Raw genomic sequence first — 16,533 nt, forward strand, 5'->3', positions numbered from 1 at the left:
GCCACCAAAAAAAATAATAATAAGTCCAACATATACCTTCTGCTATGGTCTGAATGTGTACCCCAAAATTCACATGTTGAAATAATCCCCAATGTGGGGCCCCTAGAACGTGATTAAGTTATGAGGGTAGAGCCTTCATCGATGAGGTTAGCAACCTTATGAAAGGGCTGGAGGAAATTAGCATTCGTCTCTTTTTGCCTTTCTGCTCCTTCCACCATGTGAGGACACACAGTGTTCATCCCCTCCAGGGGATGCAGCAGCAACTTGGAAGCAGAGAGCAGCCCTCACCAGATACTGAACCTGCCAGCACCTTGATCTTGGATTACTTAGCCTCCAGAACTGTGAGAAATAAATCTCTATTGTTTATAAATTACCCAGGCAAAGGTATTCTAACAGCACAAACGAACTAAATACCCTCCTTATGACCCAGTAGTTTCACTCCAAGGAATTTACACAAGAGAAATGAAGTCACATACCCACAGAAAAAATAATTTACATAAGAAAATCCATAGCAGATTTAGTCAAAATAAGCAAAAACTGGAAACAACCTAAATGTCCATCAACAGGAAAATGAAGTAATTGAGATATTTATACAATGAAATTTTACTCAACAATAAAAAGGAATGAATTATCGATACATGCAACATGGATGAATCTCAAAAACATTATGTTTATCAAAAGAAATCAGTCACAAAAGAGTTCATGCTATATGATTCTATTTACATGAATTCTAGAGCAGGTAAAGCTAATCGATGGTGAAAGAAATCAGAATAATGGTTGCTTCTGTGGGGGAGGGACAGGGATTGATTAGGACATGGTGCAAGGAAAGTTTTTCGAGTGTCGGGAGTATTCTATATATATGGATATATGGGTTATAAAAGGCATTTGTTGAAACTGACTGATTTGTACATTTAAGATCTGTGTCTTTTACTCTGTGTAGGTTAGAGCTCAATAGAAAAAGGATCTGGAGCACAAAAATGAGAAAGGGTTGTAGTGAAGAATATAAAAAATATATAAATATTTATTTGTTGTATATTTAATACTTATATACAAATAAATATTTTATACATTTATTATATAAAAATAATAAGTGACATAAAAATAACAATAAAGTAAATTAAATTACGGTATTTGAAATCTCTCTACTTACTCCTGACGTTAGATCACACATTTTTAGAACACTATCCGAGGTACTTCCCTCTTTAGGGTTAGAACTGAGATAAGGTTCAGAACTTTAAACTCAATTTCATGCCAAAATTTTCATTCCAAACAATGTGTCTGAGGAAGCAACATTTGTCCATAAGTAAGCCATGAAAGAATTAATAAAATATCCAGAAAAAAAAGATATTTATTTTAATAATCAGAGCTGCTCAGTTTCCAACAAGGGCCTAAAATTTTTTAGAGTTGCATAAACTGTTCAATGTAGCTCAGTTTGGCTGGGTAGTCTTTATAATTTTAGTAATCTCTCAGTGAAAATAAATATGATGGCTTTATTACACATACAAGATGTAATTTTTGTTAGTTCATGACGCCTGAAAAGATGGCAATTCAAAATGTAAGAATGGATACTTCTTCACTAAGAATAAATGAAACCTGAAGTAAGAACTCATAAAATATTTTCAAGAATATGTTGAAAATTTCAAGACACTTTAAACCATGATAATATTCTAAATAATTTCTATCATAGCCAAAGTACTGCTTGATTTTATGCAAAAATAGCAAGCATATGTCTACGGTACACACCAGGTCACCAAAGACAAAAATATATTGTAGGGCACATTCATAACAATCATAGTCTCTTATACAGCATTTTATAGGATATGGAGCAGCTGTCAATCACCAGCATTTACAAATCTAATTGACAATTTGTAATGCTCAGTTAGAAACATGGAACTCTCATCCAACACTTTCGAAAGGATGAAGTGTCATGGTGAAAAACACTTTTTAAAGAACCTGCTTCGAAAATTTGAAAAAGGACAAGAGAAAGCCTGAAGTGGTAAAGTCTCTGCTTTCTTCACAGGGCCTACCTGATTTGTGATTTCCATGTTTTCTTCAAGAGCTTAATTGAACTGCATTGTTTTTTGACTTGTCACTTTCAATTAACATTCTCTACAAAGCATGAACCCACAGACTGTGGTTTGGCAGCATCATACTTAACAAGAAAGTTTCTGCATGTCTATTTTGAAATAACTTAAATGAAAACGCTGTAGGTATAAAGTTACAGCTGCAAGAAATGCGTATCAAACTGTACAAAATTTAATTTGGCTAAGATAATTTGTCTATCTCCCTGCTGTTTAAAAATGTATATGAGGGGTCTTAAGAAAGTTAATGGAAAGATTTGTATTATCTTTCAATTCCATTTTTCCAGTGACTTTTCAAAGTAACTTTTCATAACTTAACTCGCACATGTTAAGTGTTTTCATTCTAGGGCATATAAAATAGGGTACAATGAAAAATATGACCCTATTGTATCTAAAATACTACTAGAAACAATTTCATCTGTGAAAATTTGAACTTGTTCCAACATGGGGTTTCATCTTAACTTGCCTTATACCATATGTTATACATCAAGACAATAAGACATTGCATTTTCTACCAGCAGATTATTATCGGTAAGGATGAGCTTCCCTTAATTCTGGGAAATGTTAAACGGAGGCTGTTTCACCACATAGCTGCACTTTATAAATAAGAAAAAATATTTGATGGGGTCATTCACTACTTAGAGGATCACAAAATCCTTCAAAGGCCATTAGTTTTATTTTACAAATTCAAAATCAATGTCCGGACATTGTCATTTACACTTACCAGGATCAAATGCACATAATCACATAGCTTTGAATTCTGACATGAAATTTGGAACCTTTTATCCTTTGTATTGATAGCGTGAGAATTTACTCCCACAATGGTATTTGGTTCAATGTATACCTTCTGATGGTTTAGCCTTATTGCTCAAATTTAGCTGAAATGTAGTTAAATTTTTGAAGTGTTCTGTAAGTGATAGGCAAAGATCATGGTAATTCAAGTCATTCTTCATGTGACTGATACCTCAAAACAGTTTAAATGGAGAACAGGTATTAATGAGGTCAAGTGAAAGAATTTCTCTAGCTCACACTTTTCATGTTTTGCATGCCAGTATTTAAAATGGTGGAAAGTGGCATTTAATTGCCTTAAAATCTTCACACTTTTGCAGTCTAAGATTCTAGAGAATTCATACTTATGTCTTAAACTCATTTTGAAAGTACTACTCTCCCTGGACCCGCATAGGGATAGATTGGCATTATCAGAATCCACAACTAAGGAAAAGTCAAAGAATAGTCTGTCAGCAAAGTTGAAAGAAATCATTGTATATGGATTACTTTTTCACTGGAGTGAACATATTGACATATACAACCTTTTATGATACTAAGACTTAAGTGCTACATGACTAGTAAAATAAGAAAATAACCCATTTATGTGGAAAAATACAATTAGTAGATGCCAGTTTGTAAAACTGTGAAAAGACAACACATATACACTATTTCATATTCTGCAACTTTGCATCCTTACACTCAGCACTTCCCCAAACCCAAGAGATAGCTCCCAACATCATACTATCAAGATTCAAGAATAAAAATAATGCTTTGGCTCAAAGACATAATACCTTACATAAAGCATTTCCCCAAAATAACAAACCAAGGGACTGATCTTATCAGTTGATATGGCTATTGGAATGCTATACAACTCCCTATTTCTTTTTTGGCATTTAAGAAAAGGGTATTCAAACATTTTTTTTTCCTTTTTGTCTTTTTTCGTGACGGGCAACGGATCGCAACCCTCAGTGTCACGCCCGTATCGGACCAGGACTGGCAACGGGATCTCAACCCTCGGTGTTGCGTCCACACCTCGCTCAGCCAGTGAGCAGCCGGTCTGTATGTGGGATCCGAACCCTCGGCGGGAGCGCCACTGAGCTCCCAAGTGGCGCACTGTAGCAGTGCGCCACCGGGCCGGCCCGGTATTCAAACATTTTGAAAACAGGAATGAAACTTTTAATACACAAAATAGTGTTTGAGTAGTGCTTTTCTTCAATAACTGAATTAAAACCATAGAAAACTAAATAACAAAGAATGGCTAAGAATTTCCATTGGAAAAATTAGAAGTAAATGCTGAGGAAAAAATGAGTTCTGTCAGGGTACTCATCCATGCTGCCTTGCAGAGAGGCTATAGACTGAAAAGCATGCAGCCAAGTTTCCAGGAAAAAAAATCATCCTAATCTTGCAGTACTCACCCCTATATGGCCAAAGTTGCTTTGGAAATGACAAGAGGAGATTGTGCTATATGACTCCCTGTCAGAGAGCTGTGGCAATAATATCCTGGGTCAAGCCAGCACACTCAATATGCTTCCTATCAAAATGGCACAGTGGCTACATGGTGCCCAATAAAACTGAAAAACTGGAGTTGTGATGGGGAGAGCACTGCAGATGAATAAGCAATTCACCTTGTTCTTTGTATTTCCCAGAGCAAAGTAGAGGTCTCAGAAAGCCTAGCAAGAGCTCATAGCCAGGAACAATGAGGGGGAAAAAATGAAAGAGAAGGGGCAGAATCAAAAAATAAACCAGAGAGATTTCACCAGCAAGTCAGTGTGAGGACAAGTAGAAAAATATGGTATGTTTTTAGTCTTGCCACCAGCAGCAGCAGTAATCCCCACAGTCCCCCAAATTTGTGTGAAAGCTTCAAAGTAAGGTACTAAATCCTTTCACAAGTTTTTTTAAAGCTCTGTCAGTGACAATATGGCATTTCCTTATATAGTCTGGGTAAGGAAATTTAGCAATCCTATAACTATTAAGAAATTTTAAACGATCAGTAGTGCTAGAGTATTTCTTTGGGTCTGGAGAATTCACTCAATGACTGCATATACTACAAAAAGAGGGTGTTATTTAGCTTGTCTCCTTACCTTGATAAATCAGTGCCAGATTAAAATGTGTGAAATTATTCTGTGTTTTTTTGGGGGGGAGGGGTCCTACCAAATAATCAAAGGATGTGGTAAATATTTAAGATCCTCTCTTCCACAAACTCTGTTAGGATTACTTTCTGCTGGATTTGATTATGTAGGTGCTCATAATCATTTTACAAATCAGTAAAGAATCCTGAGTTGCTGCACTCAAAGCTAGAAGCACCCTCAATTTTCATCCAAAATAGACTGCTCACTTATTTCATCTCTTTGTGCTGCAATCCATCCTGCAGTGGGCAAAATGGTAAAATTGTACAAAGAAACAATGTCTGATTTTTGGCCTTCAATTTTTACAGTCAACTTTTTGTTCAAAAATAATGTTCAGAATTCATGCTCAAGGGATTTCAGATTGTCAGAATTATCTTTCTGCAAGTTTCCTTCACACGGGAATCTGCTCTAAGAAGCTCTCTTCAGTGTCAACATAACACTTTTGATGTATGCAGTAGTTGTTATTGCTTTCCCCATTTTTGACCAAGAATACCATGTTTTCTGCATGTGGTTTTCATGCGATTATGTATAATATTTTTGAAAGATTATCTTATATATGTTGCTTTGCACTTTACCTTGCTTGAATGAACTTATTAACCCATGTTGATTTCTACATTTGTATTTTCCCACGCTTTTTCTTAATAGATGAATTGTTTATTTTGAGAAGATGGCATACTCTATTAAATTAACTGAGGGTAAACAGGGGATTTGCTCCTACAAAGTGTCAACATAAGAGATTAATTTATTTATTCATTCAAATGTTGTTGAATTTTGTGTTATATACCTTACTAGACACAACTGATAAAAATATAAATAAGGTGCAGGATCTGCCTGATAAAGCTCTTGTTCTGGTATAACTACAATAGTAAGTGATAGGTGCTATAAGTGGCTCTGAAGGGTCTAACTCTGCTTGGGAAGAGGAGAAATAGGTGGAGGCTTCACTAAGTGGTTACACTTAACTGAGTATTGTAAGAAGGGTAATACCTCCCAAGATAAGGCAAGAGGAAGCAACATAGAAGCATGGAGGAACATGGCCAATTCACATGATAAGGAGTAGAGCAAGGAGTTCTTGGCACATGTTATGCTAAACTAAGGAGAGTTAAAAGAACACCTGTGCCTGGGCACCACATTCCCAAGATTCTCATTTATTGGGCTATGAAGAATAAAGGTAATTCTTAAAAACTCACTGGTTAGGGCCAGCCCATGGCTCACTTGGGAGACTGTGGTGCTGATAACATCAAGGCCACGGGTTCAGATCCCTACAATGGGATGGCCGGTTAGCTCAATTGGGAGAGAGTGGTGCTGACAACACCAAGTCAAGGGTTAAGATCCCCTTACCAGTCATCTTTTAAAACAATAACAAAAAACGAAAAAATGACTCACGGGTTATTCTAATCTACAGCCAGAGTGGAAAACCATTGCTTTACACAATGGGGAGCCATTGAAGGGTTTTCAGCAGGACAATGAATGAAAATTTGAGGAAGCAAAACTATTTTGTTTAGACTAAAGAAGTGACAGATTGAAGGCTGAGGTACTATTAGAAAAATAATACTAAGATATCTTGCCTCAACTGTTGCTAATCCAAAGCAAGGTTTTCATTTGTACCAAGCAAAATGGTAGAAAATGTTACAAAAATAAGAACAAGTTGGTAAGTTTCCTGTAAAGCTGGATTTATTCTAAATATGGGATTATTTACTATTCTGATATATCTTGTTTCTGTTTTTGTGTTATTTTATAAAATAATGGTGAATATAGATGTTTCTCATATCATTCTTTGATGGCTTTACTTGGCAAAATAAAAATTTTATTTTTCACAATTGAAAGGGATTACAATTTTCCCATTCTTTTTATTTTCTTTTGTTTGTTCTTACTTTCAAAGTTGAGATATTAAATGCCTAATGTGAGGTGTGTAAAATACACAAACATTAAATGTACAACTCAATTAATTTTTACATTTGCATATACCTGTGTATCCACCACCCACATAGATACTGTCATTTTTTTTTTTTTTTACAGCTGAATAATTTCCATTGTATGCATATACCACCTTTTATTTATCCATTTATCATTGACAGACATTTGGGTGGTTTCTGCTTTTTAATTATTATGAATAATGCTGATACAAACATTCATGTATGCGTTTTTGTGTGAATGTGTTTTCTATGCTCTTGGGAATATATGTAGGAGTAAAATTGCTAGATCATGTGGTAACATTTTTTTTACCTTTTTGAGGAACTGCCAAATTGTTTTACATAGAGGCTGGATCCACCAATTTACATTCCTACCAGCAGTGTATGAGGATTCCAATTTGTCCACATATTCTCCCACATTTGTTGTTATTAGTCTTTTTTATTACAACCATTCTAGTGCATATGTATTGGGTACCTCATTGTAGTTTTGCTTTGCATTTCCTTAATAACTAATGAGGCTGAGTATCATTACAAAATGTGATTAGTAACCATTTGTATATCTTCTTTGGAGAAATGTCTGTTCAAATCCTCTGCTCATTTTAAAAGTGGATTATTTGTCTTTTTCTTAATGATCTCTAAGAGTTTTTTGTTTTGTTTTTTTATATTCTGGACACACATCCTGATAAACAGATGTTCTTAATTTGATACAGCCAAATTTATTTTTTCTTTAATCTTGTACAGTTTTATTTTATGGTTATCTTTTTTTCCTTTATAAAATAAAAAAATAATAATAATTTAAAAATTTTTTTAAAACTACCACTCCATAGTCATAAAGATGTACTCTTATATTTTCTTCTGGGACAGAGTTTGACAAACTTTTTCTGCAAAGAACTAGATAGTGAATATATATGGCTTTGCAGGTCATATAGTCACTGTCATAACAACTCGACACTGCCATTTTAGTGTGAAAGCAATCATAAATGATACGTAAATGAATGAGCTGGCCGTGTTCCATTAAAACTTTATTTACAAAAGGAGGCAGCAGACTGGATTTGGCCTATGGGGCCGTCATTACTCGACTTCTGTTCTAAAAGTTCTGTTGCTTTATCTTTCACATTTAGGTCTAAGGTCCATCTCTATTTAATTTTTGTGTATGGTTTGACATAGGCATCAAGGTCCTTTTACTTCCATATGGATATGCAATTATTCTGGCACCATTTATTCAAAAGACTTTTCATCCCCCCACTTAATTACAGAGGAATCTTAGGTATAAAACAAATGACTATATATGTGGGCCTATTTCTAGACTCCTTTTTCTGTGCCATTGGTCTATTTGTCAATATTTACTATCAATACCACACTGCCTTAATCATCATAGGTTTATAGTTAGTCTTGAAATCTAATAGTGTAAGTCCTCTTTGTTTTTTCTCCTTCAAGATTGTATTGACTCCAATACTTTTGCATTTCAATACAAATTTTATAATCAGTTTGTCAATTTATGCACACACACATGCACACACTCTGCAGGGATTTGATTGATGTTACATTTACTATATAGATCAATTTTGGAAGAACTGACATAGTAACACTGTCACAACTTCCAATCAATTCATAAACATGCTATGTTTTTCCATTTATTTTAATTTTTTACAATGTCTCTCAGAAATGTTTTGCTGTTTTATGTATAATTGTCTGTCACATCTTTCATTAGATGTATTCCTAATACTTGATGCTTTTTTTTGTTATTTTAAATAGCATTTTAAAATTTATTTGCAAATTCTTTGTTAGTTTACAGAAGTACAAATAGTTTTTGCATCTTGACTTTTTCCTAGTGACCTTGATAAATTCACTAATTAAATAGAATTGTTTTTGAAATTGTGCTTGTCCCTGAAATCCAGAAGTCTTAAAACAACTGAGACTTCTGAAATGGTATAAATATAGGTAATAAAAGGACAAACTAAAATGATGTGTATGAGAAAAGATTTAAGAAATATATTATAGGTAGAACCCATGGAAATTGAAGTTTTTACAATAATGCAAATGGAAGAATAGATGGAGACTATCAGGTTTCTGTCTTGGGTGAATGAATGGTTAATGTTGCCGTTTACCAAGATAGAAAATGCTTTAAAAAATTAGATTAGTTTTAATAAATTGCTTTGAGTTGGCTAGAAGATGTCCAAGGGAAAACTTTCATTAAGAAATTGAAAATAGAAATCTGGACTTCAGTTACCGGAAGTTGTTAGAACATAGGTAATAGTATAAGCCAAGAAGAAATAGGGGGGAAAAAAAAAAAGAACAATGTGTAGGGTGAAAAGAGAGATAGATATTTTAGTACTGGAAAATGTAAATATTAAAGAAGCAGTGAAGGGAGAAAAGCCAATGAAGGAGAGCAAAAAGAAATGTGCAAGAGAACAGAACCAAGAAAGGGTAATCACAGAAGCCACTGAAAGATTTTCAAGAGGTAGAGCATGTTCAGCAATGTCAAGTACTGTAAAATGGTCAAGTGACAAAGGGATTAAAATTGAAATGACTGATTTAGAAGTAATTAATTACTTTTTCCAAAGATATTACAACAACATATGGGACTGAAAGCCAGATTTGAAGTGGGTTTAATTGGAGGTGAGGAAATCAAAGATAACCATGAAAATTATCCTTCATAAAGTCTTGTATGTGAAAGAAAAGGAAAGAAGGCTCTAGACAAAGGGTGATACAGGTTCAAAGGAAAGTATTTTTATAGGGGAATATTTGATCATATTTATAGCTCTAGTGGAAATATCCAGAGTGTGAGGATACAGATGTAAGAAATGGAAAGGGAATGGATCTGATGCATAAACACCATTTGAATTAAACTAAACTTCCCTGTAATTGGGATAAATAGAAACATAGATACTTGCATGTTAGGGAACAGAAATTAGATATAAGTTAATAGCTACTAGTTTTATCTTTTCTCTCACCTAGTTTCTCACATTCTAATATCTATTTAACATCTTTGAATTATTTCTAAGTTGTCCTCAAATGGGTGAAAAAGTTTTTCTTACCTTATTCAAACTGGACCTTCTTTCATATATAATATAAAATATCATACACACCTTTCAATCCTTTAGAAAGGATTTATTTTATGGTGACTTAATTTATGTGTGTAAAAATCCAGCTAGAGATTTAAGTAATATGTGATGGTCTTTGTGGAGATAAGAATTTATAAAGAGCAGTCACTTATTCTGTCCCTTGCCACATTATCTGCCATCCACTTCCACCTCTTCACCTCTTCCAAAGACAAAATTCCAAGTAGAATCAAGTTACTAGTAAAGCAATGTATGTTCTGAAGATTTTTATTACAAGTTATTGATTAAAGGGGTATGTAGACTTTTCAAGAAAAACAGTGTCAATTACTTGCATTTAATGCACTAAACATCAACAAAGAAATAATTACATTTTAGTGGAATATGACAAGTAGTTAACAGTATCAATGAAGATATTGAAGAAATGTGTGATAAATGGAGGTTTATGTTTACCATTAATCAAAGGAAACTTTGAAGGCAATAAATTGAAATTGATAGGTTTAGATAATTGTAGTGGAAAATGAATGGCCAAGATAATTTTTAAGATACATCCTCTAGGGCCGGCCTGGTGGCGCACTGGATAGTGCGCCGCTTGGGAAGCGCGGCAGCGCTCCCGTCCGAGGGTTCGGATCCCATATACAGACCGGTTCCCGCTCACTGGCTGAGCGAGGCACGGGAGCAACACCAAGGGTTGCGATCCCGTTGCCGGTCCCCGGTCCGGTGCGGGGGCAACACTGAGGGTTGTGATCCGTTGCCAGACACGGAAAAAAGACAAAAAGACAAAAAAAAAAAAAAGATACATCCTCTATACACATGTAATATTAAGGCAGCATTATAAAACTCAGATTTATTCACTGAGCTGATCTCTGTGGACAAGCAAGTGAATATTTTTAGATGTTTCCCTCTGCATTTACTACAACATGCAAAATATATAAGGTGATGAGTGGGAAGTTAATAAAAAGATGAGACTCTGAGTTCCTAAATTAATTCATTAGTCTAATATTCATGGAATATATTTTCCTTTCATTGCACACACATAATTCATATTAGCATTAGTGGGAGGAAGTTACACTTGCATGGAAAGAATACAGCAATCACCATGCAAAAGTCTAAGAGAACTCTTTGTGGAGGATTTGCTATTCCACTGCTTATTGCAAATGTGGTGTCCACATGACACCAAATGGAAGCATTCAATCATCCAATTGATTCTTAATAGCTGTATGCTTCACATTATAGGTGAACTTTTTCAAATATTTGTTGCATTTTATGCATAAAAATAAAAGGCGATTAACATTTGTTAAACACCAATCATGTGCCAAGCCCTGTGCTAAGTACCTGACAAGTATAGTTATCGCCACAAAAACTACTGTGAAATCATCCCAAAATTCATTGGCTTGAAACACCAATCATTTACTCTCATGAATCTGTGGGTCAGTTAGGTATTGGTTGATTGAGTTTGGGCACAGCTGAGCAGTTCTAATCTCAAACTGGTCTTGCTCATGGATCTGGAGGTTGGCTAGGAGTTGTCTGATCTAGGCTGGGTTCACGTAAGGTGGTTTGCTCTGCTCCAATGTCTCTTACCCTTCTCCAGGGACCAACAGGGTAACCCAGGAATATGCTTTTTATGTTGATGGTAAAGGAACAAGAGAGCAAGCTAAATGGTGCAAGAACGTTACATATTTGGGTCAAGTTATGTCTTATAACATGCTATTGACCAAAGCAAGCCACATGACTAAACTCAAAGTTAAGGGTTGGGGAAATACACTCTGTATCTTTAGTGGAAGAAACTTCAAAGTCACTGGGCAAAGGGCATGGATACAGGAAAGGGTAAAGAATTGGACCATTAGTGGAATCTGAAATATACACTATTTTATTTAATCCTCAACACATTTCCTCAGGATAGCATTATTATCCTCATATTACAAGTAGGAAACTGGATCACAGAAAGGTTGAGTGGAGAAATCCCACCTGCCAGCCCACCTGACTAATGGTGCCACAGCGTGTGGCCCCTGGGAAGCTGCCTCACCCACCAGCCTGCGCAAATGACAACACCAGCGTGCTGGCCACCTCACTGACACCAGCACTCCCTGCTGCTGCTGCAAATACCATTGCTGAGCGAGTGATCTGCGACAGCCACCACCACGGCAACTACCTCCACAAGGGCAGCCAGCTGCCACACCAGCAGCCACCACCATTTTATAGGTGGCCCACTGACTACTTGGTGGTATATACAGAAGGAAAGTCACGAGTGGAGCTCAGGGAAAGAGGTGGGTGACTGCAGACCCACAGACCAGAGGATCAACCCTTGGGAGAATTACTCTGTCAAATATGGTAGCACACCTGGAGGTGGGAGATATGTGTGCAGCCCATAGGACTGCCTTCATCCCAGGAGAAACACATCTGGAACCCCCGAGAATACAAAAACCCAGGAGACCCAAATAAAATAAGGAAGAAAATTCCCAATCACTATCAACCAACTGAGGGAAGCAAGGTCCCAGGAGGAGCCTCTGCCTATAGGAAAGAGGAAAGAGAAAAACTGTCCGGGGTCACCTATTCAAGCTGAGGAGCACCAGTATACCCCAGTGCACCCATCAGGATCACAGGGAGCTCGCCAGGGTGCCAACAAGCTCACCCAGGGTCACCCACCACAGCCAAAAAGTGACGAACACTGAGGCACTTCTCCCAAGAACTTCAGAACTTGCTCACATCTGGATGAACCAACATAGTGTCACCAACCTCAGCAAGGAATCACTAAGTGCCCCAGGGACTAGGCCATGGAGGCACTCACATGCAATTCCAACACCAAATTTGGCTGAAGTACCCACACGGAGACTACAGGACTGCATCTACCTGGAACCAATACTAAACACTCCTCTCAGTGGTCATTATAAAACTCATTTATAAGAGTAAGTCTGTCTCCTCAAATCCTGCTCCAGAGTAGTAGAAAAGCAACTGCTCTACCAGTGACTAGACATCAATGTACAGATACTAGAAATATGAAAAAAAAAAAAAAAGAAAATGTGACACCACTGAAAGAATGTAATAATTCTCAAGTACCAGACCCAATAGAGCAGGAAGCCTTTGAAATGACTGAAAAGGAATTCTGAGCAATAATCTTAAGGAAACTCAATGAGATACAAGAAGACTCAGTTAAATGACACAATAAAATGTGAAAAATCTCCAGGATCTGAAGGAGGAAATGTACAAAGAGATTAATGCATTAAAAAAGAAAATAGCAGAACTCCTGGAGCTGAAGGATTCATTCAAGGAAATAAAAAACACAATCGAGAGCTTAAGCAGCAGGCTAGAGCAAGCAGAAAAAGAATTTCTGATCCTAAAGATGGAGGAATTGGTAAAGGGATGAAAAATGGTCACATTGTATAACGTTGAATATACTAATTATCCTGATTTGAGCATCACATATTGCACACCAGTATTGATATTCAACACTGTACCTCACAGATATGTGCAATCTACTATGTTTCAGTAAATAAATAATTTAAAAAAATGACCATGGGGCAAATGAAATTAAAGGCATCTTAAAAAAAAAAAAAGGGAAGTTTAAGTGACTTTCCCAGGTCATAGAGGTTGCAGAATTAATGACAAAGTTTGTGGGGTTTTTTGTTTCAATACATAATTTCCTATGCATATAGTTTAAAAATTTGCTGCTGAAATAAGGTGTGCCAATTGATACAGAAATGGTATTGTCAGATCAATGATAAATCAATATGTACAACTGTAACCATAGAGACTCGTTGATTAATAAATAACAGCCACTTGGTTGAATTAGTAAAGTTTAAATTATGTTTTAAATTGCTCATAAATGTAATACCTCTGTCAGAGAGGTCTGTAGCAATGTGACTTTCTCCTTCTAAACCTCTCTTATTGCCCCCAATTGTGAAGAAACCATGTAATCTTTTTCTTTCTGTTTCTGGGCTGGCAAAAGGTGAGGAAATAAGTCGTGAAAGCAAACTCACCATAATTGTACAGGTACAGGTATATTTTGAGAAGAAGAGGAGCAAGTTGAGGGAGCATATGTCGTGTAGCCTTAGTTTTCTCAATAAGGTATGTTAATGATAGTAACACTATCATTTACTCAGAGATAAATAAAAAGATATTCAAGTCTCCTCTATTTTTACAATAGTGAATAAATAGCATACTTTCTCCTGCCATTCCCTTAAGTTACTATTGAATCTTTCTTTCTCTATTTAATGCTAATCTATATTTGCTGCTGCTGCTGCCTGATAGCACATTCCCTCATTAATGTCTGGCTTCCTTCCTCACTGTTCTGCTGAGACTTGCTCTCTCCAATGTTATCTTGCATCTCCCAATCACCAAATATTTTTTATCAGTCCTCATCCTTTTTGCCCTCTTTTCAGTGTATGCCATTTGCCTACTCTTCTACCACTTGAATCTCTATATTTAAAGGAAGCGTAGAGATGTCACAATGTGGGCGCTGGAGCCAGTCTTCCTGGATTCACATCCTGACTCTTCCACTTCAGAGTGCTGTGACCTTGAAGAAGTCAATAAAGCTCTTCGTGCCTCAGTTTCCTTATGTGCAAAATGAGGGGAATTACAGTACCATAATACCCAAATTATATGGTTGTCATTAGGATTAAATGAAGTAATATGTGGTAAGTACTTTGAAAAGTGTCTGGCACACAGTAAATACTCAATACTCTCCTTTGATGATACTACTTTGCCCTATCTTCTTCCATTTTTGAACATACTGTCTAATTCTTCCTCCCAATTCGTATTTCTTTGTTTCCCCAGTTTATTCTTATGCTTCTATACTTTCATGTTAGTGTTACCCAATATCATAATTTTAACAATTACATTGATGCCCAAAACTCCCAAATCTATTTCTGGCCTATTCATTCTCCAAACACTATTCCTTATTTTAATTTAACACAATTTTTTTCATATTCAGTTTTCTACTGACAAACAGAAAAACTGCTCAGTAGTCTCATCATATAATCCCCTTAGATACTTTAAGATCACACTTTTCATGCCTTTGCCTTATTTTTGCTAAGTAACTCCAATCTCTTTAACCTTTCCTTGTAGAGTCTATTTTCCATTCCTTTGAAATCCTTTATTACACTTTTGTGTACCCTCCCGTATCTCTATTTTCTTTTTACAGTATGAAAACTCACTCTTCATAACAGTCAAAAAAATATTTTGACTAATGTTGGATACAATGAAAGCATTTTCTAACCTTGGGTGTTACACCTCTACTAGTTTCCATTATTCAGCTTTTCGGTAAGAATAGAACTTTCCTGTTCTGCCTCATTCTAGCCAGATCTGTTCGAAAGGATGAAACAGTAAAATTAATATAATTTGAATGGCATTACCATGTCCTTAGTCAAAGTTGTGCATTTTTTGCATGGCAATTATCTATTATTAATTCATACTGCACACTGTATGAAGGTATCTAAGCAAAACAAAGCCTAGGATTGGGCACATCTAGACTTATTGCATATCCCAGGAGGTCAGCTACAGGAGTTCCCCTGAGGATAGGCCAAAGATCATTCTGTGCTAGAAAAATCAAAATCCAAAAGCACAGCTGATGTAAGAATCAGTTAAAAAGAACCGAGAGTCTAATTTATGAATAAGAGGTAATCAGTCATTGGCAACTCTGAAGAAATTAAATATATAAACTTCAAATGCTTTATAAAATAACTGTGGACATGAATTTGAATTCTAAACTTTCCTACACCAAATTTCCCTATAAGAGTCACCTTTAGGGCCGGCCCGGTGGCGCACTGGATAGTGTGCGCTTGGGAAGCGCGGCAGCGCTCCCGTCCGAGGGTTCGGATCCCACATACAGACCGGCTCCCGCTCACTGGCTGAGCGAGGCGCGGGAGCAACACCGAGGCTTGCGATCCCATTGCCGGTCCCCGGTCCGGTACGGGGGCAACACTGAGGGTTGCGATCCGTTGCCGGACACGGAAAAAAGACAAAAGACAAAAAAAAAAAAAGAGTCACCTTTAACCCATTGTCCTGAAGAACACTCTAGCCATTCACAATTTTTGCTCATCCATCTATTCTCAGCAGGGCTTCTAGGAGTTTCAGAAACTGTTTGTGTAGCGATTACAACTATGCTAGAAGCACTCATACTATATAACTCTATTGTTTATAGTTTGACAATAAAGAACCTACAGGGATCCAGAACACTACAAACCTCTAAACTTCCTTGGAGCTATAAGGAAATTTCAAAAGCACTGATAAGAAGCAGGTTGCAGACATTAAGCAGATATTGACTTGTGTTGAAGGCAGTCACACAACATATTGAATTGTGAGGTAAATATTGATCCAAGATAAGACCAATATTTATCTCAAGGAAGAATGCATCCTGGTACTGACCAAAACCCCAAGTCTATATGCATTTTTATATACATTCCATTACTAAAATTAATTGTGACAAGAATTTTGATCTGCTTTTATTTTGACATCTGAGAATATTTACAGCAACTCCAGAGAGTAAGTAGCTAGTGCGCCGCTTGGGAAGTGCGGTTGCACTCCCGCCGAGGGTTCGGATCCCACATACAGACCGGTTCCCGCTCACTGGCTGAGTGAGGCGCGGGGGCAA

General features: G+C 36.5%; 1 pseudogene; it reads left to right on the top strand.

Annotated features, from left to right (window-relative positions):
• Positions 1 to 11,931: 11,931 nt before the first annotated feature.
• Positions 11,932 to 16,533, top strand: part of LOC103596341 — a 20,316-nt pseudogene continuing 15,714 nt past the window's right edge.

Source organism: Galeopterus variegatus, unplaced genomic scaffold (genome assembly GCF_000696425.1).
Source record: "Galeopterus variegatus unplaced genomic scaffold, G_variegatus-3.0.2 Scaffold1991, whole genome shotgun sequence".
Taxonomy (NCBI): Eukaryota; Metazoa; Chordata; class Mammalia; order Dermoptera; family Cynocephalidae; genus Galeopterus; species Galeopterus variegatus.